General features: G+C 37.9%; 1 protein-coding gene across 15 annotated transcripts in view; it reads right to left on the bottom strand.

The window, feature by feature from the left end:
- PDE4D (phosphodiesterase 4D) overlaps positions 1-27,612 on the bottom strand; it is a 1,386,129-nt gene that overhangs the window by 323,496 nt on the left and 1,035,021 nt on the right. The window lies entirely within an intron of this gene.

Below are 27,612 nucleotides of genomic sequence, written 5' to 3'. Positions count from 1 at the left end.
TTCGTGATCACAGGAGATGATAAAATGCCATGTGAGGAGACGCAGTGAGGTGAATGATGTAGGCATTGTGACGTAGTGTTAGGCTACTACAGATCTTCTTCTTTTTTTTTTTTTTTTTTTTTAAAGATTTTATTTATTTGACAGAGACAGCTAGCAAGAGAGGGAACACAAGCAGGGGGAGTGGGAGAGGAAGAAGCAGGCTCTTAGCGGAGGACCCTGATGTGGGGCTCGATCCCAGATCGCCGGGATCACGCCCTGAGCTGAAGGCAGACACTTAACGACTGCGCCACCCAGGCGCCCCTACAGATCTTCTGAAGACACGTCAGAAGGAGGATCATCTGCTTCTGAACTGTGGTTGACTGTGGTAACGGCAACCATGGGTTAGGGAGGACTACCCTAATATTTTTTCCCAGAAGCATTTTGATAGTCTTTAGAAAAACCTTGTTCTGCAGCCACAGACACATCTTTTAAATAAAGCACCACTCTTCAGAATGCCCCATCCTAATTTCCCCATTTCCTCACTGAAGGATCAAATTTCTGTTTTCAAGTTTTCTTTCCTATGATTCCAGTAAAACCCAGTCACTCTGGATTACTCACACACACACAGACCTCCATATAACATCTGTTGCTTCCACTTCCATTTTTCTAAGAATGGCGTCATTCTACAAGACTCTAATCGAATGTTAGTATACTTTAGCATAACCTTTCTCAAACTCATACACACCCTTCCAAACAATTGTCCCCAGTTCTTTGAGCCATAGCCCATCTATTTGACCTTCTCCAATTTCATTCATCATTCTCTGCCAGTTTCCTCATTCCCCAAATCCCAAGTACTCCTTTAACAGAAGACTTGTTGCATCATGGGTCCTGAATAAACCACTGATTGAGTTGATTAAAGTCAGTTTATTTGCCATCATTTGTTTCAGAGGATAATATGACTAAAATATCCCAAACAATTATTCTTTATTCTTGTGTTCATCCTATAGACAGGGCATAAATCATGGCTTGATGACTAAGAGACAGCAATGGTTATTTTGGTTGATTATTTTCCTCCTGCAAATAACAAATTTTTCACTTTAAACAATTACATATTGTTAATTTTGTATCAATCCATTTATTTACATAAATTTATACATGTTACCAAAGCTTTTTGGTATCGTTTGTGAAAACTAGGAGAAATACTCTTTTTATCTACATTACGGGTTAGAGAACTGTAGGGTCCATTACTGACTGGCTTACCTAAAGTTTTGCAAGATCTGGTGTTAAGTCAATTTCTGATCTTTTCTAGTTGATTTTCCATTGTACTTCACTCTTTCGCTCACAGGTTTACTCTGCATTTGGCAGAAAGATTTTAGTTCTTCTCTATCATCTTGTCCTTGAGAAAGCTTAACAAATTAACTTAAGGATTTGAAAACAATATATGAATATAGAGCAAATATGGCCACCTCTGATAGTCTTGTTCATATAGCCTTTTCCATCTCCCAATCATCCTTGCTGCACTTATTATAGAGACTAGCGAGTAAACATTAACTTTCCAATTTCCTTCCCATTAGAGATGGCCATATGGTATGGTTCCGGCTAATGGTCTATAAGCTGAAATCTTTTAAGGGCTTTGAGGAAGGCTTTTGTGTTTCTGATAAATGGAATAGAAACAACTACATTTCCCCTCTTCCCCAGTCCTTTCCCTTCTCCTCATCACCTCATGTAACACCAACATGGTATCTGTAGCCACACTAGCATCTTGCCATCGTGAAGGAACCACCCAGAAAACTGCACAGACATTGGCCTTCTGCACTTGGTGCTAACACCATACAACAGATGAAATGCTTCCAGTGGCCACTTAATCAAAAGCAAGCCCTATCTGTTCAAGCCTTTGTAGGTCCAGGGATCTCACTGCTTACAGCCAAAAATATTTAAAACTAATACAACAAAGTTTGCAGTTTAAGTTTTTCTTCTACAGCCAAAGAATGTGATTCCTAATCAAAACCCAGTTACAGACCCACAAATTCAGTTCCCTAGGTCAAAAGGAGGCAAGGGAAAGTGAGCTGGCTGTTTTTACATAAATTGCTCACCAGTAAGGGAATCTCTGTTATCCTCTCCCTTTTTCATCAGGGATTATTACTATTTTTCTACATTTTTGAAGACAAGGAAAAAGTTAAATTAAAAATTAGACGGAAAGGAGGAACCTTGTGACTTATCCATTGATAGCCTTCACGTAAGGGCTAGTATCATCTGCTTCTCATTAGTGAAGGAGGCATAGAATGGTATTGAATTTTGTTATCCATCTGTTTGTTTCTGTTTTGTTTTGTTTTTACATTCCCTGTACAGAATACCTCATAACTGTGGGGGCGCCTGGGTGGCTCAGTCAGTTAAGCACCTGATTTTTAATTTCAGTTCGGGTATTGATCTCAGGGTCATGAGTTCAAGAGCCACTCTAGGAGTGGTGCCTACTTAAAAAAAAAAAAAAAAAAAAAAGAAAGAAAAAGAATACCTCATAACTGATCCATAGCTGACAAAAATATCATTCATTTCTAAAAGAAATTCAGGAAGCTGACTGTGCCTCTCTTGAGCTCATTATTAGAACAATTAAAACAGCTGTTATGATGCTGTTTTAGGGTTCAGATTTTGTAATTTATGTGGCCCGAGGCATTGTTCATTTTTATGGAGAGATTTTGGTTCCAGTTCTGCCAAGTCCTAAAGAGTTCTAATTAAAGACTCCTTGGGGAGTTTTTCCTTGATCTGCTGGATTCGAGATTTTTTACTAAATAACCTGCTAAGATTATTTCTGGTGGAGATAATTTATCTTTAATTTTAATGCCTTAATTGTTTTTTAAACACATTCTGAAACCCCAGGACAGTAATCTCATTAAGAGATACAAAATTGTATTTATAATATATTAAATGAAAACAAAACATTGTTTAAGGATGTATGCAAATTGTTAAAACTGTAGGCCTTGTTTATGCTGAACCAAAGCTGAGAAGTAATATTGCTGCTTATCTGATTAATAGATACCCTCATATGTTTAATGCTAATTATAGTTCTCTTTCACGGACAAAATTTACACCTAAAATGCACAGAATCATTATTATGTCTCCGAGCAGTTTCAAACTGAATAGTGTCCTCTCCCCATAGGTCTGATGGCCTTGTAAGACTGGTAACTTGTCTGACGAAAGTAGCTCTATGTAAGGAATTAGAGGAAACAAGTGGAAGGAGCTGACCTGGAGGACTTTCCTTGAAGCTGTGTTTGCATACTAAGCACGTTGGTTGCAAAGTATTTACATTTTTATATTAGTTGTCAGCGCACTGGGAAAACCAGCGCCTTCCAGCAACTCCTTGATACCGCCATTGTTTGCCTGAGGTTTAGAGGGAGGAGAGCAGAACTATATTAACACGGGGGTAAAACATTAATGAGGCTCTGTCCTCACCTTCTCATTCCTTGAAATAAACTTCTTCTTTTACTCTATTAATTTTATTGTATGCATATCATCTACAGAAGAGATAAACTGGTGAGTCAGTCACTCCTTTGTTAAAATAATGGAACTCACCTGGCTCCTCCCCCCTCTTCTTGAAATGTTACTGGAACATGTTTTTCCCCCTTTTCTAAAATACTTTTTCTTCTGTTTTTCACTTGGCTAGTTCCTATTCACCCTTCATTTCTCAGCTTTTATATTATTTTCCTTCTATAAGCTATGATTTTCTGGCCCCATATTAATTGGTTCTCCCCTTTACAAAATCGTATGGGGTTTTTACTTCTCCTTTGATGCACTTTATCTGATTACACATTTAATTTTGGTTTGACAAGTTTAATGTTTGTCCTCCCTACTCAGCTGTCAGGCTTGTGAGGGCAGAAACCATGCCTGTTTTATTCACCAATGTTTTCTCAGAGCCCACCCCCGGCCAGGATAATGTAAGTCCTCTATACATTTATCAGCAGTAAAGAGCTCAGATTGCCTTCCTGGACTGAGAGCATGGGAATCAGCCCTGAACAATAACAACAGTAAGAATCTTCAGACAGTAAAACACGCATTTTGCAGAGGAGAAGCCTGTGAAGATTGGAAAGTGTCCAGGCTCTGGAACGAAGGAGGAAGGGAAGGAAGAATTGCATTTTTTTTCACAGTCTTCCTCGGGGTCTTGGTGGTGGCTAATAATCTTTGTTACTCAAGAAACATACACTTTTGCCCCCATGGGGGGGGGGAGGTCAATGCTTAGTGATTGTAAATGGAGTTGAACCATACAACATGCATTCATCATTTTTACCCAAAGATCAACTTAAAATAAAGAAATCATAATGAGGGCTTTTTTGTTGTTGTTTTTTCTTTTTAAAGATTCTGTGGTACCATTACAAGTGTCTCCCTCTCAGGGATGAAAGAAGAATTGCTTCTTTAACACCTACCTATCTGTGTGATGGGGGAAATGCCTCAAAGTGGAAACAGGGAAAACTAGATGGTAGCAGACTGCTTTGGTCTTATCATAATCTTCCCCTGCCCTTATTAATGAACAGATAGAAGCAGGCTTACAATCGATGTGGTATTCACATAAACAATAGAAATAGTTCAAGAGATTCCAAAAATAAATTCTGAAGCCATCTCCTGCCATTTGGAACAAGTATGGTTTGGAATGTTCCCCATCTCTGTAATTCTGAGAAAAATGGTCTAGACTAGATGTCTATGACTATATTCAGATGATCCCAATTCATAAAATGAGAACACAGAAGAGACTGGCTTCTGTAACAGTACCACTGGGAGAACAAATTGGCCCGAGAAGTAATAAAATAACTGGGAAGGCACCTTAAGGTAATCAATTTTGTTGTATCGCTTTTTGCTGTGACTCCGAAGAAAGCTAATTTAGTTTCTGAAAGTAGTATCCTGCTGCCTGGAATTGGTACCCACAAGCTTCAAATAAACTCTGCCATGAACTTTAAGCTGCCCTTCACAGAAAGAAGGGCACACTCAGCTGCCAGCCACCAGGGAAGGTATAATTTCACAAAGCCAGACAGCCAGGGAAAGTGATCCTCGGAGGGAACCCTTGCAGGGAATAAATAAATAATAAATAAATAACTTACATTTCTTTTTGCCTCTCCATCAGTAACCTCAACAGAGCTATTTTTGGATTATTTCTCTTCATCCTTATTCATGACTATTATCATATTTTGGAAATGTATTTTTGGTGGTTGTTGTCAGAAGCAGGTATAGTCGATAAGAGTTTAACTGCAGAGCGAGGCATCCCAGGGTTCAAACCTCAGCTACCTAGCTACTCATGAGCCATGACCTTCAGCAGGCCCCTTACCCACATGACTTCCGTTTTCAGAGCTGTTAACAAAAGGGGTGTGTGTAATAATAATGCCCACCTCTCAGAACCGTTGTGAGGATTAGTCAAATTGCCACTGCAAATGCCCAGCACAAGGCCAGGCCTATAGAATGGACTGAATACATCGTAATCTTGTTCCCTTTAATTTTTTTGGCCTTCTCTCCTTCCTGTTTTTTTCCATCTTCAGCGTTATCAGCCTTAGGAGTAGATGATTATCCGGCGTGCCCGCCAAGCCTGCTGCCCACAGAGAAGCTCAGTGTGCCTGACACAGGATGCAGCCCCATTAGGGAGTCAGTCTGTTTACTCAGTGCTCAGCTCATGTCAGAATGCAAATGGTCCTGAGAGAAAAAAAAGCACTAATTCGTGTCTAATGATTTATTTACACTTTTAAGTCTTCTTCATTTTTTTTTACAATTTACTGTCAGCAGATTCTGCTAAGGAATATATAGGAAGAAGAACGGTTTCGGCTTTGAGGACATGGAGGTGTGCAGGGGGCATGGAAGGGAAGAAGGGAGAAGGGAGAAGTGGGTGTCAAAAGCAAGCTGCCTGCATCAGTCACTCTGTTGAACCCACCCACCACGCAATTCCTGGGTAAATCAAATGCTTTCTAAACTGTCTACTGTTAGTTTTCATGTTTTAACGGCCAAAATATTTAGGTGTAATATTTGCAAATGGCAGTGTTTCATTTTCACAGGGATGTTTTACAGAGTCAACCAAAAACGAATCTTCAGTCCTGCCTGTCCCAGTAATCTGATTCGTTCCTGAAAGCTCTTCTAGGTAGGATTCTTTGAAACTTTATTTCAGAGATTGGTACATTAACACTGTATTAGTTCTGAGATGCCTGGGTAGCTCAGTCAGTTAATCATCTGCCTTTGACTCGGGTCATGATTCCAGGGTCCTGGGATCGAGTCCTTTATCAGGCTCGCTGCTCAGAGGGGAGCCTGCTTCTCCCTCTGCCTGCTGCTCTCCCTGCTTGTGCTCTCTCTGACAAATAAATAAAATATTAAAAAAAAAAAAAACACATTGTATTAGTTCTATGGGTGGCTATATTAAGAATTAAAAACAAAGTGGAGACAATACATTTTATGTATTCTAAATATATAGATCTAAAAAATAGGAATTTTATCTTTAAAAATCTAGCAACCTGTCTAAAGGTGGAGTGGGAATCTAGAATGTCCTACATTGAGATATCACCCAGAAAAATACTATTAAAGTGAAATGTCTTCCCTTTTGTTAAAATAACAGAGTACTAGTTGACAGCTATCTCCCAATTATTTTTAGAATGAGATGGCACCTATATGAGGCAAGCTCAGCAATGACTGGATTCGTTAAGGGTTTACAGGTTTTAAGAGCGTCATTTTCTCCATCCTTAAGCTGCAGCTCATCTGTAGTATATATTTGAAGTGGGCATATAATCTATGTTAAGTGTTGCATTATTTATGCTAAATATTTTCCTGATACTGTATTTAATACATTCGATAGGTATTTTGTTAAAATTACATATTCAAGTAATACTGTTACTAAAGAACTTTTTAAATTCTTAAAATGCTGTTAAAAGCGTACTTCTAATCATCAAGAAAATTAATTTTAATATTCTGAAAAGTCAACAGAAAAATATGAATTTCATTTGTTCATAGGTATGTATTGAGAACGACTTCAGAAATTATGGTAGACTACTATTCTTTGAATAAAAAGAAAATCAAAGAGGTTTAGGACCCTTAGAATCGAAGTTACTCTCTTCAAGTACAATCACAGACTTGGTGAATAGTATCTTGAGTTTAGCCAAAGTTAATTATTTTGTTTCCTAAACAGTATTTTGAAAAAATATCACCTTTATAAACTTCTCTTAACCCTGAATACGGAAGTGTTGGCTTGCCAAAAAAAGAGGTCATAGCCATTATTCATTCTCTATTCATTTTTATAACACACAGAACATTTCAAACAAGTTGCAGTTTTGCCAGAACAGAATTTAGTAGCCAAGAGCCTATTGTCATTTGCGATTATTATTAGCCCTTTTATATTCTTTTAATGAGCTACTGGTATTTTTAAAAGGAATTAGTACAAATGAAGGGCATTCATAAATCCCCCTCTTTAATGATGATGGTTGCAAACAGCAGCAGCAGACGTAGTAAACATCTAATGTTTATGGGGTACTTACCATATGCCAGGCACTTTAGTAAGCATTTTACAATACTATCTCACAAATTTCCACAGAAACCTTATGAGTTGGGTACTACTGTTATTTCCATTTACAGATGGGGACACTGAAGCAGAGAGAGGGTTCACAGCTAGTAAGTGAAGGAATCAGCTAGTAGGAAACAGACCAACCTGGTCTGACTCCAGAGACCAGGACTATGCCTCTCTTGGATGATCTCAATAGCCCCTGCACACATGATTCTACCAGAACATTCAAAAATGATTTCATAAAGTCATTTTTTTATGCCTCCAAAGTGATTCCTAGCCAATTCTGAGAAGGCATGGAGAAATTTAAAGAGATCATACAATGATTAGCTTAAATCTAGGAATGGCATGAGAATCCTCCATCTTCTGGACTCTCATACCTACCACCTCAATTCCCAACATTCATGTTATACGACACATTATTGTAAACTACTTTTCTTTGGTAGTGGGGAGGGATGTTGTGAGGAAGAGACATGGGGAATTTCATAGGTTAAAAATCAGGAGAACCACTGGTGAATGTTTAAGACAGTCTCTCAAGGAGGGATGCCTCTGTTGGCACAAGTCAGTTAACCATCTGCCTTTGGCTCAGGTCATGATCTCAGGGTCCTAGGATCGAGCCCCACATCGGGCTCCTTGCTCAGTCGGGAGTTTGCTTGTCCCTCTCCCTCTGCCTGCCGTTCTGCCCGCCTGTGCGCTTTCTCTCTCTGTCAAATAAATAAATAAATAAAATCTTCAAAACAAAACAAAACAAAACAAAAAAGACAATCTCTCAAGGATCCTATAAGGTTCCATAATCTGTGATGCCCCAGCAAATGCTGAATCACACAATAAAACTTTATACTCCTATGTTATTTCACAAATCTCATTGGACTCTTAGAGAACACCTGTGAGCTGACGAGGAAAGAGAAAAATAGCCCTACTTCACAGAGACAAAAATAAGAAGCCAAGGCTATATGGCACAGTAGAAACAGGACCCAAAGCTAACAGCTAGGTTCTTAATCCCGATCAGTCTTTCATGAGTGCAAAGGTGTTTTGCCTATAATAGCCTATGGCTTGGTGAAAACAGTCTTCTCAGTGAACTACATTTTGCACAAGGAAACCAAGGGCTCAGTAATCTCATATCCTTGTTTAGTGTATTTCAGGATTCATCAAAGTGTCAAATCTAAAGGAGGGTTATCTCAAAAGAATGTCTGGTGAAGCAGGGCTGGAAGAATGCGTGTCATTAACTCTCGAAAGCTGTTACCACTGAGTTTGTGATCCTAAATTGTTTCTTTCTGGGAGGAAGCTGGAGGATCATGTTCTGAACCCAAGATAATCAAAATCAGGTAGACAGGGCAGGAATGTGATCAGGATTCTAATCAGGAACTCCAGGGTAAGTATGCAGCTTCTGAGGTCCCAGAGACAGAAGAGCCTCTGAGAAATGCTCAATTTCCAAATATAGAATAGCTAAGGAACAGGGTTTTGCTTTTTGTTTGATCTCTTTCAAATTTTTCACTCCGGTAGGACCTCTTGACAACAGTCTGTTTTCATGATACTTGATGGCATTTTTAGCACAATTTCTAGAAAAAAGTCATAAAATAAAAATAATGTAAACGAGGAAATATATTTTGAAGCTTTTGTCCATTAGGTAATCAGTATTAACTGTGGGACCGTTACATTTCTGATGGCAATGATGTCCAAATCGCAAGTTCTTATACAATCTTATTAGAAGCAAATCTTACCCTATGTCCACTGAAAACAGACTCCTAAACAGTGATGAGTCTAAATATAGCTTTCTTTGAATCTCTCTGGATCACATGCTATGGATATAATAACTAAGAATTGCATCCAAGTGTATTTTTAAATCCCAGGTTTGATTCTCTGATCAAGCTAGAAGGGAGCCATCTGAACATCACATGATATAACATCCTGAACATTTTATATTTTCTCAAAGTCACCTTCACTTGTAATTAATAATAAAAATCAACAATGACAGATGGTAGGAAGAAGCTGAATATATTTCAGGATTTCCAAGTCTTGTTCTCTAGATGAGTTCCGGCATATACAGGTGATATGTGATATATAAATGCATGTGAAGGAGAAGAGGTGTTCTGTGGCAAAGTAAGTTTGAGAAAAAAAAAATGTAACAAAGTTCAATAGATTTTCAGTACTTCCCAGTCCCTTTAATATGCTAACAAATGGATAATGTTCCACAAGGAAACAGAATATGCAGCTTTTCTGAAAACTGTTGGAGCATGAAAGCATTATTTTGCAGAGTAGTTCCAGAGACCAAGGTCTCAGGGATACATTTTGTCACAGGAGCCTGGGAATCACATAGGTAAGGATTCCTACTATAGCTCGACATTGCTGCGCAACCTTGAAAGAGTTAATGAAATACAGTAGCCCCTCCCTTATTCGTGGTTTCTCCTTCTGCAGTTTCGGTTACCTGTGGCCAACCACAGTCCGGAAGCAGATGATCCTCCTTCTGACACATATTCAGAAGGTCAGTAGTAGCCTAACGCTACGTCACAATGCCCCCATCATTCATCTCACTTCATCCCATCACATAGGCACTTTATCATCTAACATCATCACAAGAAGAAGGGTGAGTACAGCACAATAATGTACTTCGTGAGAGAGACGACGTTCGCATAACTTTTATTACCGTATATTGTCATAATTTCTCTATTTTATTGTTATTGTTGTTCATCTCTTACTCTAATTTATAAACTAAACTTCATCATAGGTATGTATTTATAGGAAAAAAACAGTATATATAGGGTATTGTACTATCTGTGGTTTCAGGCATCCTCGGGGAGTCTAGGAACATATCCCCCACAGATAAGAGGGGACTACTATATTCTAAGCTTTGATATCTTGAGGTTAAAAAAAAAGTTATAAAATTAAAAAAATACTGGGGAAAACCACATTGTATCCTTGACATTCAAATGCATCCAGGATCTTCACAAATCCCCAAATTCACTAATATCACAGTAAGATACACTTTTTCCTTTAAAAATTTACTAAAATAAATACTCTCCTGGCTGCTTTCACCCCATCACTTTATAGAAATGTTTTCAGTTTTCCTGCCTTTCCTAGAATCTGACTTCCATTAATAGCTCCAGTTTGCTAAAGCTTTAATTCTCACCTGGTGAACAATTTTGCACTGACTGGAACACTATATGAAATATTCCAAAATTGGTTTTTTTGGGGAACACAAGCATATTGTCGACTAAGGTGGACTTGTTCATAGAATTTATTGTTACTTATCACTTTAAATTTCATACTTTTTATTATTTTTCTAAGAATTATATTTTTAGCTGGTTTCTTTCCTGTCACTTCTGTCTAGATCAGTGTTACTCAATAGAAATATCATATGAACCATGAATGGGGACCATATATGTAATTTTAAATTTTCTAAAAGCCACATTACAAAAAGCTTTTTAAAGACCAGGTGAAATTAATTTTTTTTAAGATTTTATTTTAAGTAATCTCTACATCCAATGTGGGGCTCGAACCCACAACCCCTAGATCGAATCACACATTGTACTGACTGAGCCAGCCAGGTGCCCCCCGTGAAATTAATTTTAATAATGTATTTTATTTAACCCCATATATACAAAATATTATCACATACATGAATTCTTACTAAAAATTACTAATGAAATATTTTTTCACTTTTGTTCAGACCAAGTATTTGAAATCTCTGCATTTTACACATACAGCACATCTCAAATGGATTCGCCACAATTCAAGTGCTCTGGGGCTACTGGCTATCATGTTGGATAGCACAGGTCTAGATTAGCAATCAGCTTTCTTTGGGGGCTGTTTTTCTACCCAGATAGAAGATACACTGATACACAGAGCTACTGCATTTGCACGGAAGAGTGGAGAAAGAGAATACTATATTGTGATGTGGATACTGGGCTATCTATAGGCTCATTCCATAATAGTTAAGTACCTTAAATCCACCAAGAAGCTTAATTGTACATGGACTCCTATTATTACCTGACACGAAGCCCCAGAGTCAATTTGCTCAATTGTTAATAGCTCAATTGGCTAAAGCCAAGGGGTTATTGTAATTGATTTGCAAGTAGAAAAAGCAATACTAGTAATCTGAAATGTAAAAAAAAAAAAAAAAAAAAAAAAAAAATTAAATTCTGTAAATAAATACCATTTGCATACATAACACCTGACTAGGTCCTGACATTTCGGAATAGTTAGTAGATACAAGAAATCCAATTTCCCAGGCAGTGGTGTGTATGTATGTACATATGTATGTACGTACACACACACATACACGTATCCAAACATACACATAAATGTACATATGCACGTATGTATGTATGGTATAAATCCCTCTTATTTTTAAAGGGTGGTGGCTGGTGATTGTTATTTCTCTTTTTTTAAACAATGGGCACTACAGAACAGAAGGCAGAGAATCATTCTTGTTCCATAGACAAGCTTGCTATTCACACTTAAGCTTCCCTTCAAGAGAAAGAAATAGGTAGCTTAGTCTTGCAAGTAAAGATAATTAACATAAACAGACTGCTTCTATATGTCACAGTGGTAAAAGGGTTATGTGTGGATCATCTCACTTAATACTCACAGCAGTTAATGATGTAGGTGCGGAGGCAGATGAACAGAGTGCCTTCAGGAAGCTTAATAAATGCCATACAACCCATAAACGGAACAGCCACGATTTGAACTTGGGAATCTCTGCTCAGCCATGAAGCTAAACTACTCACTTTAAATGCATGATGTTCTAAACACTCTCTTTCTAGATACGATTTCTTATCTAACCTTAATTAGGTACTTAAAAGCAATACCAGTATTTCTTAAGACTTAAATATCTCTGAAGATCGCAATGGGAAAAAACTGTAAATATCTAGTTTTATACTTAGCATAACTTCTCATTTTGTTTCATTCGTAGACCCACCCAGGAAAAGGCTCAGCTTCTTTCCTCATCTCTGACAAATACCAGAATCTATAACATATGGCGCCTTTTACTGGCATCATTTCTCCCAGTGCTTGCATTCATCCTTAATGTGATTGTTTTGTGGTCTGCTGGCTCCTGAGAGATGGCAGACACCTTCTCCTTTGAACTGTGAATTACCGTATTTGGACTTGCTTCTTCATATGTTTTTTACTAGACCTTTTTGTTTCTCTCATTTGTTAAATTGAAACATTAAAATGATCAAATTTATCCTAATAGTGTCTAAATTTTTGGTAATGTAACAGACTTTAACTTACTCGTAGTTGCACAGAAACCAGTTGAATCAACTAGACAAGTAAATAGCCCACTGATTTCACAGGAATCCAGCATCAGGGAGGTTTCTTTCTTGGAGCACCAGAATATACAATATAAAGTAAAAAACTAGTCTTCATTTTCACAACTATCCTCATGCTTGTACTTACCAGCATTCAAAAGAGCAATTACTATTGTTCAGAAGAACAGTTTTACCAATAGGGTCACTACTGAAAGTCTGCCAATCCCTGATTTAAGCAACATATTTCACAATTGAACATATAAAATTTGGGGCTTCGTATGTGTAGCAGATTATACATCCTCACACTTTGGTTGAATGAATGATTGAATTGCATATAAGTTCATAAGGACATTGAATTATTCATTGATCATTCTTTGATCTTTCCTGAGCTTGGTGTTAATATCATGAATACCTGCTTGGTTATGAAGAAATATTTAGGCAAATACCCTGGGTCATTTATAGCTCTTTATACTTCCGTAATGCTACTTCTATAAACTTAAAGAGATACAGTAATTGTATAGTTTATACATTCAATTTCACACGAGGAGGTTGAGTTCTATGGAAGTTAAGTAACTTGCCTGATACTGTATGAGTCAAGATAAGAGTGGAAATCTAGTAGAGCTGACTGCTGCTCTTCCAAGCAAAAACTGGTATAGTTCATATTATTATTACCATAAAAAATTACCTCAATAAATATTGCATGCTGGGACTTCATCACTATGATAATAAAGAACACTTATATCGAAAATAAGAAATCATATTTTGTGTGGTGAGTTACACAATAAATAGTAAATAGATGAAGTCTGATAACGGATTTGAATATGAAAACTTACATTAGGTCTTCATGTGATATACAAAATAATATATGGAAAGGATTATTTTCTGCATGTGTTATAATAAAAATCCCTTCTATCTATTTACTGATCTCATAGTTGTCATTTTAAACCAAGGGAAACTAAAAAAGGTCCTGGCTCATGCCTTCTCCTCTCCCCATAATTCACTGTCACTGAGAGTAAAAGATGTGTAAAAATGCTTGAAAAGTGATCACTAAGTTTTTAAAACCAACCTCCTGATATTTCTGGTGGTATAGGATATGCGTCAGCTTTCTCAGAAGCATTACAGATTCTTCTCTGAGGATGGAAACAGTATTGGTGGATGGGGCTGGCTTCCAGACTTGGTCTCTTAAATTCTTACTTTAGATGTGTCTCAAGGCTCTTTTTCAGTAGTTTAAATCATTCATGTAAAAGCAAATGTTCTGGCAACCTCATTCTGAACATCTCAAAAAACAAAACAGCTTAAATTTTCCATCTTTCCCACTCATCTTCCCTGTCAGTGGTGTCATCTTAAGACTGTTTCAATCAATTGAACCTGGAGTATATCATTAAAAGCTGCAGATATGTATTTATTTTAAGCATTTACAAAAGTTCCCATGATTCATTTTCATTGTCTACATATTTTGGTTGTGTATCGGTGCGTTGTGTCATGAAGTCTACTATACTAACAAGTATGAGGATTACTTCTGGATTCTGCTAGGGGATCACAATTAAATTTTGATTGATTTCACATGGAAGCAGACCTGTGTACTTTACTTGCAAGATTTGCTCTATCTTAAAAATTTACTTTTTTTTTTTTTTTTGGTAGGAGAATCTTTATTACTTCTATGTACAGAAAACTCAACAGCATACACTTAGCCTAGTTTTTCTGCTACTTCTTCAACCTTTGCCTTTTCCAGCTTGGCACTGTGAGCCACTGATTTTGGACCCAGGACATTGTCTCTTCAGTGATGGCAGATATCATCATATCTGTCATTATAATTGGTCTTGATAGCTTCTGCCCGCTTTATCCAGAGCTCCTTTGTCTCCCAAGTTAACCTGTGTGAAGGCAACGATGGTGCAGATCTTCCTGTGGACCAGATGCCCCAGCCTGGCCTTTCTCTTGAGAATGCAGAGGGAACCCTCATCTGATGAACCAGGACAGGCGGGAAGGCTGCCAGCTTGATGGGATCCATATCATGTGCAATCACTACCAGCTGAGTCTTCTTGTTTTCCACCAAGATGGTGACAGTATATTAAGCCCTGCTGGAAGGACTCTCAGGGGGGATGTCTCCTTTGCACTTTTATCTCCTTAACCCTTTCTACTCATATTGGGGTCCAAAGAACAGCAGCATTAGCAACATCTTGGAGCTTGGTGCAGATGCAGAATCTCAGGCCTTACTCTTGACCTACTCAGTCAGAATCTGCATTTTAACAAGATCCCCAGGAGATACGTGTGCATCCAGTTTTTAGAGGCACTGGTCTGAAGCATAGTATTTAGTATTTAATTACAAACTGTCTTATTCTTTTCAGCAAAAGTGTCAGTTCTTCAGTTTCTGATACTGAGCCTAAGCTAGATATTCATTTAAATATAGTAAAATGAGGGATGCCTGGGTGGCTTAGTTGGTGAAGCATCTGCCTTGGGCTCAGGTCATGATCCCAAGGTCCTGGGACTGAGTCTCACATCGGGGTCCTTGTTCAGTTGCTCAGTGGGGAGCCAGTTTCTCCCTCTGCCTGCTGCTCCCTCTGCTTGTGCTCTCTGTCTCTCTTTCTCTCTGACAAATAAATAAAATCTTAAAAAAATAAATATAGTAAAATGCTTGAAAACAAGGAAGAAAAATCTAAGATATAAATAAAGCCTGAACAATATCATGTCCTTTGTTTATTTTATTTTCCAAAGTCTTTTTGTTTTGTTTTTTGTTTTTGTTTTTGTTTTTTCCTTGTCAGATTCTTCTATAAAGCACTCTCTCAGAATAAGTTCCCCAATAGAGGCTGAACGCTAACATGCCTGGTGGATCCGTCTGCATTTGCTGACTATTAGGCTGATTATCTACTTAAAGGATGGTTCTTATCCCTCGCACTCCCCTTTCTGTTTGAATTTGGATATTTCATATCTTATAGTCACCCCCGGCAACAGGTAGGATAACAGGGAATTGAAAACAAAGATAAGCCATTCTGTATTCCTTTAGCAGTTTTGCTAAAAGATTTGATAGTTTGAAATATTTGATAGGTTAAAATGAATTCTGTGGACTCTTATTTACCAAGGCTCAATGATAATTTTTTATTTATCATTGACAAAATGATTAGCGATGCTAAGCTGCTATCTGGTAGCAATATCTGGTATTGGTAACAACACTTTAGTGACCTCGAAGAATTCGTATGAGTTCCAGTGGGACCCTGGGAATTTTAGGCACCGAGAAATGTTGGTTCTGAGGATTATATTTTTAGTAAAACCTCATTTCTGAGGAATCTAAAAGTGACGCTCAAATATAACAACTTCAGGAGCCCACTAAGGTAGAGATTAAAATTTAAAAGAAAACATTATAAATCCTTAATGCCTTTCCCAATTTTCAAGTCAGGTGGCCTTATGTAGACACTCTTATTTTCAAAGTTCACCATTTAAAGTATCTGTCTGGTAATAAAGTATACATTGTTTCATATCATGAAACCCCCAGGATACATTTATACTGCCTTACTTTTCTTTTTGTTCTATGGAATATGCCACCAATTAGAGAGACTTAGGATTGGATTTTGAAAGCTCCAAGAAATAGGACCCACAGGTATTACACATGCTAAATTTCTCCAGTCATCATCTAAAATTAATGATCACATTTTGACATGGTACAAACTGAACCTGGATCAGCTTACTTACTTGATGTACCAGAAGTCAGACTGGTATCATAAATCAGTTTATGACGAGCTTTAGATGGGATGACATACAAAGAGGATTATATGTCACCAGAATCTTGACACTTAAATAAATAAATTTTGACATTTAAAAAAAAAATACAAAGAAAGAAGAAAAAGAATAAAGGGAATGTACTGTATCATTACTTGTATTGCCTATGTATTCACTAGTGTGTTTACACAGGTTAAGTTGGCTCAGGAAAAGCCCAAAACAACATTTCCAAGAAATAATTTATGGGAAAAACCTCATTTAAAGTGAGCATAGGATATATAGCTAGAACTAAAAGTAGGAGATGGTCATTTTAAAATTGAATAAAAAGATTATTAATTGGTTTTGCTCACAATGGTTATTGTTGGGTTGATAAATGAATCCGAATAAAGTGTAAGAATAAGATTACAGACTTAAGTTGAATATGGGTCAAAGACAGGGTCAATTCTCTTTCTGCACAGGGAGTCAAGTTTTCTACTAGGGGCACTCCTTTCATAGTTGTGTACTATTTATGAGGAGAAGTAGAATGTGAATGCTTCACTATTCCTGGAAAAAGAGGTCCTGTAAATTAGAATATCCATCTCCTACGTAATCATTTATTAAGATGCTGTCATTGAGGGGGCGCCTGGGTGGCACAGCGTTTAGGCGTCTGCCTTCGGCTCAGGGCGTGATCCTGGCGTTATGGGATCGAGCCCCACGTCAGGCTCCTCTGCTATGAGCCTGCTTCTTCCTCTCCCACTCCCCCTGCTTGTGTTCCCTCTCTCGCTGGCTATCTCTATCTCTGTCAAATAAATAAATAAAATCTTAAAAAAAAAAAAAAAGATGCTGTCATTGAAAGTGGAATACCTAGATGGCTTGCCCTTGGCAAGGAGGTGGGAAACTGGAACACTGCTTTGGGAATTATATAAATGGTACAATCACTTTAGGAACCTATTTGGTGGTATCTAAAAACATGCATACACAGCAACCCAGAAATTCTACTCTTAAGGATACACCCAACATATGTGTATGCACACAAACTTACACATACTCCATGCACACTTATCATGTGACATATCCTAGAAAGTTCATAGCATCTCTATTCATAATAGTCTCAAACTAAAATATCCAGCTATCCACCAACAAATTAATGAGTAATTTGCAGTATATTCACTTGATGAAATATAATCACGAGAATGAACAATCTACAACCACACAAAACAATACAGATGAACATTACTATCACAATGTTGATGGGAAGAAGCCAAAACAGAAGAGTTTATACTGTATAATTTCATTCATAAAAAAGTTCAGAAACAGGCAAAACAAATCTATGCTCTTGGAAGTCAGGATGGTGGGTATCTTTGGAAGCATAGTGACTGAAGGGAGGATGAAAGGGTATCCTTGGTCATGTTTTATTTCTGGATCTGAGTGTTGGTTATATGAATATAACTAAGCATTTCTTTTCTCACCCAGTTGCACATTCGCACCTATCATCTCCTACCGATCAGATTCTCTTAGAGTGCTAAGGGCTACATAAAAATAATTTATGGAAATATTATTTATGGAAAAATAAGGAAAGAGAGTCCTTTCCCTTTGTACCAAAACTGACGAGGCAAGATACTTATTTTTTAAATCCTATAGGGCTAACACAAACATTAAGCCTTTCAAATTCATTTCAAAACACAAGATAATTGTTTCCCTCTCCAGAAATGTCTTCTTTCCCTTTCTCGGCATTTCTGCAAGTGAGAGCTCTCTGATGGTTCTGTTAACTCAGTCCAAATGGGTTTTCTTTAGGAAGAGACACCTCAGTTTTGTTTTGTTTTGTTTTGTTTTGTTTTTTGTCCTTGAGTATCTCAGCCAGGGGTCAGGGGAGCAGCGCACACAACACAAGTGGTAGTAATCCTCTTCCTTAACCAGGGGAGACAGAACGAAAACGTACCCACCAGCAACACCAACACTATTGGCAACAGGTAACTGACTTTGCTCAAGACATTGTGAACTTTATAACAAATGACTAAATAAGGTTATGGTGGGAAAATAGCCACTTTCTAGGCAATGGTAAAATATAGAAATAAAACAATTATATGAGTATACGAGCAGAAAACTTTTTATCAAGTGCAACCCAAAAATGGCAAAAAGATTATTTTGTCATGTTTCTCTCTCCCCTACGGTGACCCCTCTTTCACTAGAGAATGTACTTACATCATCAAATTAATGCGATTCTTAAACAGGACATAAACCTTCCCTTTAGATGAGAACACTAATCAGATTCAGATAGTTTTTCATTTTCCATCTATCTAAACACTGCCATTACTTGGAAAGGAAAATCCCTAAAAACCAAGGCTACTTTACAGAGTTAGACCTCTCTTCCCAGCCAATCCATTTTATTATCCTATATAAACAAATTCTGCCATTGCATTCCTTTATCCATAGCAACTTCAAGTGGATAATCCACAAATCAATTAAAGACAAGTTAATTGCCAAAAGGGATCAACGAACAAGCATTAGAAACATAATATTTACAGGCACCATCCTAAAAATTTATGTGTTAGAGAAAAGTTGGTCTGACTAGCTTTCCTTCTAATCCAACATTTTAAATTTGTACGATTGCTTTTGAAAATAAAAAATTCATCACATCATTACTCTTAGCTTATGACATCTATGTTTTGGGGCTGACATGGACAGATAAACCAAGCCAAAAAAAAAAGTATTAATATAGGTATTATATTTTTTTAACTTTAACATTTCCTACGTTTGAAACTTTTTGAAGATTACAAGAAATAATGCGACAGAAAGTATAATATCCACCCCCCCTTTCCTCCTCCTCCTTACATGTATACAATAAAGGAGAAACAAAGGCAAATTCAGTGAGGAGACTGGACTCTGATCTACCCAAGAAGACAGTGATGAGGTCAATATTCATAAGTTTCCATCAATTCAGTGCAGTTCTGAGTTATGTCTTGTCTGCCTAGGACTGCAATGTACTTATGGATATATGGAATGGATATACTTCAAGTTCTATGTAAATAAATTGTTGTTTTCTGTATGAAGGCTTCCTTGACTTTTCCAAGCAGAATCTCTTATCTCAGTACCTGTGTTATTTTATTTCTGCCTTTGTATTCTGCCTTCTTCGACTACAATGAAAGCTTTATGAGAGCAAAGACCTAATCCATTTTACTCATCATTCTATCCCTCCTATAAGGTCAATAGTTTTAGGTAGCTAAGAAATTAGGAGGCATGGTGGGGTGCGGGAGCTGTCCATACCAGCTGACAAGAGCAGACTCTTAAATTTTCAGGAGTATGGATAAATTGGTTGTTATACCTAGCAACTATAAAAAGTTAAATTATATAAACTTATAATTAAAAATTGCTTTAATTAAATACGTTGTTATAATTACGTAATAAATATTCAAAACTCTCCCCTTCCTTATAGTTTGCCTACACTGTGATATCATGGATGTTCTTGAGGTCGTTTACATCTCCGTATCTATATGTGCTATACTGCTTGCGAACTCTCCACTTAGTGCCCTCTACAACTTGAGATGGGCCGCAGGGAGGACTTTTGCCATGGAAATCAGCAATATTACAAATAGGCTTTTGTGTGTGTGCGTGTGTGTGCGTGTGCATGTGTGTGTATCTTCACAGAAAGCTGGCTGTTAATATTCACCAGCCCACTAATGAAAAGGCTTATCATAGGCATTCAAAAATAGTTTCTGAAAGAATGTATTCATCTTTTATATGAATTCTGATTACATTTGAGTGATTTGTTCATGGTCACATTAGTTCTTAGTTTATCCCTTTAGCCCACCACAAAGCTTCTCTTTTTCAGGTTCTCTCTCAAGCTTTCTTTTCAGAACGGGGCGTACATATGATTCACAGTAACTCTGCGTACTTGTCTAACTCAGCCTTACAGAAAGTCAGAGGCTTTCTTCATCCCCTTATCAAGAAAATTAGAAAAGCTCTCCAATTATGGTTTGAAAGTGAAAAACAAACTGGACGTTATGAGGGGGCATAGCCAAGGCAGGAGGTGGCTATCTGGGGGGCAAAACCGATCGGGACTGGGGCCTCCACAATGAGAAGCAGCAAAGGAAGGGGTACAGAAGCAAATGCTCCCTGTCTCGTAAAGTGCTCATTATTTGCTCTGCTCAGACTAAACAAGTCTACTCCGGGCTGCTCACTGAAGGTACTATCCTTTAAAATTATGCGCTGGGGATTCCTCAGTTTCATGACTTACAGTCAAATTTCTACTAGCTGAAAATCATAAAATCAACATTATGACAATAATATAAATTTTACTGGCCACAAATTAAACCAGGATGCTCTCTTCCATTACACATTCTGAAATCGTATAGTTTTAAAAGCATGGTATGGCTCTTACGTGGACCATCAGAACTATTCACAAGCATAATTACAAGCTCTCAGCACTGGGGGGTGTCTTTGCTTCTTCTGCCACCTTGATTTCTGCCTCTCCTGCCTGTCCACACTTGACAGTGCTCCATGCCGGTTGGTAGCCCACAGCCACCTCTTAATCAGTACTTTTGTAATAATTGCACACAGTTTTATGTCTTTCTGTCTGTGGTTGCTCCATGTGCTATCTTGATAGTACAGAGAACTCACAAGCCTTATTTCCCCTCTTCATCTCTGTTTCTGGTTGGCATTGCATTGCTAATTACACAGATACCTTTGAGATATGACTTTCTTTCAATTTAGGAAATCTCAGCTAATGCCTTCGGCAAAAATTTTATTCACAAAAAGTCCCCTACAAAAAAAACCTACCGCAGCTGTTGTAGGAAGGGATTTTCAGACTTGTAGGTAAAGTGCCTAAGGTTAGTTTTACGTGACAGTCTTTCTAGTATTTAGAAGCCCATCCTTTTGTGGTGGCTGCCCAATTCTGACTCTTGCACTCCTCCTTAGTTGCAGAAAGGGAGTGCCAAACGATTCTGTTTGCTGCCTCACCAAGGCATTGAATTAGATGGGATCTACACTGAAGTGAGGCGCTGGGACACTGGAGGAAAAAATTGTGCAGAAGCGCACAGAGCCATGGTTTCGAGCTCTGGCTGTGACACTATCAAATTTCATGACCTGGGTTCTCTCTAGGCCTTGAGGTTTTTCCTTTTCTTTTTTTCCTTCTTTCCTTTTTATTGAGGGGGGGGGGTGCAGGCAGAGGAGAGAAAGAATGCCAAGCAGGCTCCACGCCCAGAATGGAGCCCGAGACAGGGCTTGATCTCACAACTCTGAGAATGTGATCTGAGCCAAAGTCAAGAGTTTCATGTTCAACCAACTGAGCCACCCAGGTTCCCTGGTCTTTTTAGGTTTTTTTAATGTGAGATGATGGGTTTGAGCAGATGAACTCTTGGGTCTCTTCAGCTTTGGCCCTCTGCTCTGTGAACGTGGGGAAAGGAAGTAGAGTGTCCCCGTTCTTGTCAGGGGTCTAAAAACATTTGCTGATAGTTTCATTCATTCAAGCCACATTCGTCAACCACCTATACCACGTCACACACCCTTACAGGCATTAAAGATAAAGGGGTGGAAAGAAGAAGGCAAAAATTACTGTCACACGGAGCTTGCATTCTAGTATTAATAATAGCTCACATTTATTTTAGTGTTTTCATGTGCCAGGAATTATATATGATTAACAGACCTAATCCTCACAACATCCCATTTTACAGATCAGGAAACTGAGGCAAACAAGTTCAATAACTTTCCAATGTCTAATAGCTGGGAATGAAAGTATGGAAATCAGAACATCAGCAGTGTGGCTCTGGAGCCAGCCAGCTCCCAACCATTACTCCACAGCACCTCTCAAAGACGCAGCTGCTTAGACATGCAAGCCGCCAGCTGCACTGTACTATTCTGCAGGCAAAGGTGGCCCCCGTGATAATGGCCAACCTATATGCCTATGTGACAAAGAAGCATCACAAAATTGGTGAAATGATAAGAGGACAGTGGAAAATGCTATAAAAGAAGGGGTACACAACCCACTTTTCTGTACATATTCTCACTGAGGGGCAAAATGGCCTTCTGAAGTAGGCATTAATATTTTCCATTTATAGACATGGAATCTGCTAATAGAGGTTAGGGAAATTGCCCAGTCAAGAAAGCAGCGGAGTTGGATTCAAACTTCACCTGTTCAGCTCTAAAACCAAAGTCTTTCCCTTATACCATGCTACCTCTGCCCACATGTGCTACCATTGTTAACCTGCCTGTTATTCCTGTAACAATTGTTATGTTGCCTTTACGGTAACTATTTTTCCCATTTTCAATTATGTTATTATTACTCCCAATTTGGAGTATCCTTAAGAAGGTCTGTTTAATATTCGAAACAATGCCAGTGGCATGAAACAGGATGAAGTTGACCTCTTTTGCTCAGAGAATCTTCAGGCTCCACTGAACAGCTGGCCGAGGAGCAACATTTTGGCAGTGAAATACAACCACATGACCCATGTTTTTGGCCAGATGAAATGAACCAGATGGAAGCCCATGGAGTAAAATCCAGGGAGAGGATAGAGCCAGGCTGCTTTAATCACTGATTGGTTTTTTGTTTTGTTTTGTTTTGTTTTGTTTTTGGTTTGGTTTGGTTTTTTTTGTTTATTTGTTTTTGTTTTATTTAAGAAATCCTTTTTTTTTTTAGAGAGAAAGAGAGCAGGGGGAGGGGCAGAGGGAGAGAGAGAAACTTAAGCAGGCTCCACGCCTACGCAGAGCCCAAAGCAGGGCTCAATCTTACAGCCCGGAGATCACGACCTGAGCTGAAATCAAGAGTCGGCCACTTAACCGACTGAGCTGCCCAGGCACCCCAAGAAATACTTACATTTTGATGCTCTTGTTTAACATTGCTTTAAACCAGTATCAATCAGGTTAGATGACAGTTCAGATATTATTTAGTAACTTTATATTTTAATTGACCACTAAGCCATGTTCTACATCAAATTACAAGGTGCTCTTTCTTCAGAGAAAGATTCTGAGTTGAAGCGAGAAGGACAGTGAATCTATTAGCATAGCGGCTCTCATGATGGAACTCCTCCTTGTGTGGTCATGGGAAGATTTGGTCAGGAAACTGGAGGTAGCAGAGTGACTATTTAGAAATCTAGGCTCTGGGACAGACTGCTGGGGGTCACGCCTGGGCACATTTCTTAAACTCTGCCTAGTTTCCTCAGCTACAAAATAAAGACAATACTAGATCCACCTCGTGGGTTTGTTTTGTGCCATTAAAGAGATAATGTGTGTACATTACTGGGGACGTGGCATGGCACCGGATAAGTGGCCGTTAGAAATTAGATCTTATTACTTACTTACTACTATTACTCCAGACTTGACTGCCCTCCTGTGTCTGTGTGGCCTCTCATCCCTGAACCTTCCATTCTTTGTCTCTTATTTAGTGGTAAGTATTCCCATTCTCTTCCCCATAGAATTAAATGAGATGAGTTGTGGGGCACTAAAAACAAGAGTCATCATGTCTTTTATATCTGAAAAGCTTAAAAAAAATGCTATGCGATGGGAGGCATGAATGTGGTATCCGGGAAGTGACATCCCAGTGTCACTTTGATTTGTTGATGGCACCCATTTCACCTCCTAAGGCCTTGGCTGCAGCCCGTATTTCTAGTGCGTACTGCTTGGTTTACTTTGACAACAACTGACGTGCTACTGCTCAGGTTTCCGTGGTAACGGAGTAGTTGAAACCACACTCTGCTCCTGTCCTTGCCCGCGTCTGCTACTATCGGCTGTCCGGATCCAAGTCGCAGGTCTGAACGTAAATTTCTAAGAGCACAGGGGATGATTTAAGGTCGTTGAGGGCTTTTGTTTTAGTAAAAACGGCTTTATCTTTCCATGGCTCCAATATCACTTTGTGCTTTTTGTTTCTCCATCTGATTGGTTGTTAATCCTCCTTTCCACTGATCGGTCTGTTTCATATTGAAAAATTTACTTGTTAACCCTTCTATAAGAGGTACAAGTATGCATCAATGAATTCATTTAATCACCTATTTGGCAGCTCTGTTAAAATCCTGGGGGAGGGATGTTGATGTTGATACTACTGGCGAAAAAGAGATTTGGAGATTTTTCTGAGAATCTCAATTATTTAGTGCACCCACGACCCCGCTTAGTGTAAGAGATGGTAAAACTAGAACTGCTTCCTGTTTCTGGCCTGTGGACCGCTAGCAGAACCCCCTCTGTCCTAAATGTGCCTTGGATGACTTTCTCTTCTATTCGCATGCCACCCACTCCACAGTCACCCCGTAATTGTTTTTTCTTTCTTTCTTTTTTTTTAATGTCGCTTTCTGAGAGGAGAGAAAGCAGACAGTTTTGTGATTTGTTCTGGTTGGAAGATGAGACCATTTCTTGAAGAGTAATTTTCTATTTAAAGTTTCCTTGAAGTTACTATACTTTTAAACAATAACATTTAGAAAGACGAAATGTCCCGTAGTTCCCTTGGGGAGTTGGCAGAGTCCACCAACCTGCTAAGTCTTACTTCTTTTTCTTTCTTTCCTTCCCAGATCATTTTCTTTCCAATTTTTTTTTTTTATTATTTTTAGGTACCATATTTAAAACTCCAACATAAATTCAGTCATTTACATTCTCTCCTCAAACCTAATGTGATGAACACACTCTTCCCTTCTCTTTCCTCTAAAATGATGGGAGAGGTCATTTAGAGGAGGAGGACTGGCACTCATTCCAGAGCCACAGAGGAAAAGTAGCCTCCTGAGTATGTAATCCTCTCTTTCTCTCTGTAGCAAATCAAATTTGGCTTAATAAAGCTATATATTAACCATATTTGGCCTTCTATAAAAATGTATTTTACCCACAAAAGACAAAAATTTGTCACTGCTGAAAAACCACTTGCAAATGTATTTTAAGCATTATGTAACTGTTCAAAATCGTATTTCTCAGGGATGAATACTCATCCAATGTATGTGATTTGCTATTACTTTAACAAAGCAGACTCTTTAACTGAATTTCATATATTGTAGACATGGCTTTCCTTTATCCTGAATGAACGCTGAAGAAAACTATTCCAGTTTAAAGTTAAGCTCACCACCAGTATCAGGCATTCATGTCCATTCTATCTTCAAAGAAAAAACAATATACTATACTAGACACATTTGAGGATTTTACAGAACATAAAATACTTTTCTTAAACCAGCAGTCTTATAAAGGAGAAATTTAATGAAGAAATGTTGGCTAATGCCCAGTTATTTCAGTTGCTTCAACAGTAAAATCATATCCAATGCCTCTCAAAGGTCAAGGTAATCTTAGGCTACTTCCATGTTTTAAGGATCTCACATATTAAATGCAAAAACAAAGTTGCAAAACTGTGGGAAAATTTAAATGTTTATATTAAGCAGTTTAATACCTTTAAGTCTAGGAATGCTATGCAACAAAAATGTGCTATTCAAAAGATAACTGTAGAATTTAAGAGTGTGTACACATACATATGCATAGGGATTCATGGTTCATTTGAGATGGTGTGGCCTGTTAAAAGTTTATAGCTATACAATAAACATCTTTTTTTCATTATTGTCAGTGCATTGCTGTAGTTGAATGCATAATCTTTTTGAGTACTGACAAGACATCTGAAAATGTGAGACCAGAGCGGCTTACTGCCCTCCTACTTCCCTAACCTTCTACTGGACTCTTGGCCTGTGATAGGCCCTGATTATTTAACAAGTTGACTTTGCAAATAAAGGGGTGATACCAACTAAGACAACGTAGCAAGATGCTTCATCAAATATGCATTAATGGCACTCCTGTCACATATAAGAGAGCCTCTGGCCTCAAAGGATTTATACTTCAAATGGAGAGACAAAGGAGAACAGTTCACAGAACAGTGAAGACAGTATGTATAAATAGTTTATTACATGTGCTATTCACATACAAATTAAAGCACATCAATGGACAAAGTCTCTCAAACTCCAAAGAAGACTGGCCCATGATGGTGATTCAGGATGTCAGTCTAACCTCTTGTTAGGAAAAATGCTTGTTTGAACTACCAACATGGGCACTTAAATACATGGAAAACTCACCCTTAGACATCCCAGTGCTTGTTGTATTTTGGAAAGGATCAGAACGTGACCGAAGGACAATGAAATAACTTTGCCAGATGAAGGCAAGTTTCATAATGTATCTGCAAATCATACAGTACAGCTTAAACTGCATTTTTTGGGGGGGGGATTTCTGAAACACTAGTGCCACATCCTATTCCTTTCACACCATCCAGTAGTTAGACATGTACGGTATCCTGGGACTCGTTATCAGGTATCAATGAGGAGGAGAGTCTAGAAGTCACCATCTATTGGAAACAAGCCCTGTAATGTTTTCAAATCTTCGATGAGCATACAACTTAGTACATAAGAAGCATGAGATGCAAATAATAAGCATGAGATGTGCATTCAGTAGAATGCAAAGCATATAGTAGGGTGTATAATTACTAATGCTGAACCGTATTCATAACTAATAAATTAATATAATTAATAAAAACAAATGATATTTATTTTGTTTCGAACTAGAAATTAATAGAATTGCTACTTACACTTTTAGCTGCCAATTTTTATTTATCCCTTGTCAAAGTTTGCTTGTGCATTGTTACTATAAGTGAAGTATATAATTTGATTTCTCTGATTTTATAGTTCCCTATAAGTTCCAAGGGCACTATCTTCCATACTGTCTAAAATAAATAACTCCAATGAATTATTTTAAATCCAAATTAAAATGTTTTTTATGCAAGTAAATTAGAACACATTATAATCCAAATTTAATGTCTCCAGATATGTTGCATTTGGTCTAAATAAGAAAGATATTCTCAAGATTTTGCTAACAGTTTCAACTGTATTTGCTTTTCCTGAAATAGCTTTCACTGCTTACAGACTAACCAATCAGAAACACACACACAAAAAAAGCGTGAAGAATCAATCTTTTCCTTGTAAATAGCTAGAATACTCAAGCAAAGAAGGAAATTAAAGATTTTTTTCTCACTGTCTCCTTTTTTCTAGCTATTTGGTTAAAATAAGCTAACTTGGATGTAAAACAAAATTGTCATTGACGATTTATTGAGATCATGAAGTCAAGATCTTTCATGTGATTTCTACAGAAATCTTCAGAAATAAAAGATTAACAGAAAATCGATTTTGATTTTATGGTGTCTAATTCTCCTGGACAAGATTAAAACACTGAATTACCATCTAGATCCCAGAG

This window comes from Ursus americanus, chromosome 5, assembly GCF_024610735.1.
Source record: "Ursus americanus isolate L20-20 chromosome 5, mUrsAme1.1.p, whole genome shotgun sequence".
Classification (NCBI taxonomy): Eukaryota; Metazoa; Chordata; class Mammalia; order Carnivora; family Ursidae; genus Ursus; species Ursus americanus.
This window is presented reverse-complemented; position numbering and strand designations above follow the sequence as displayed.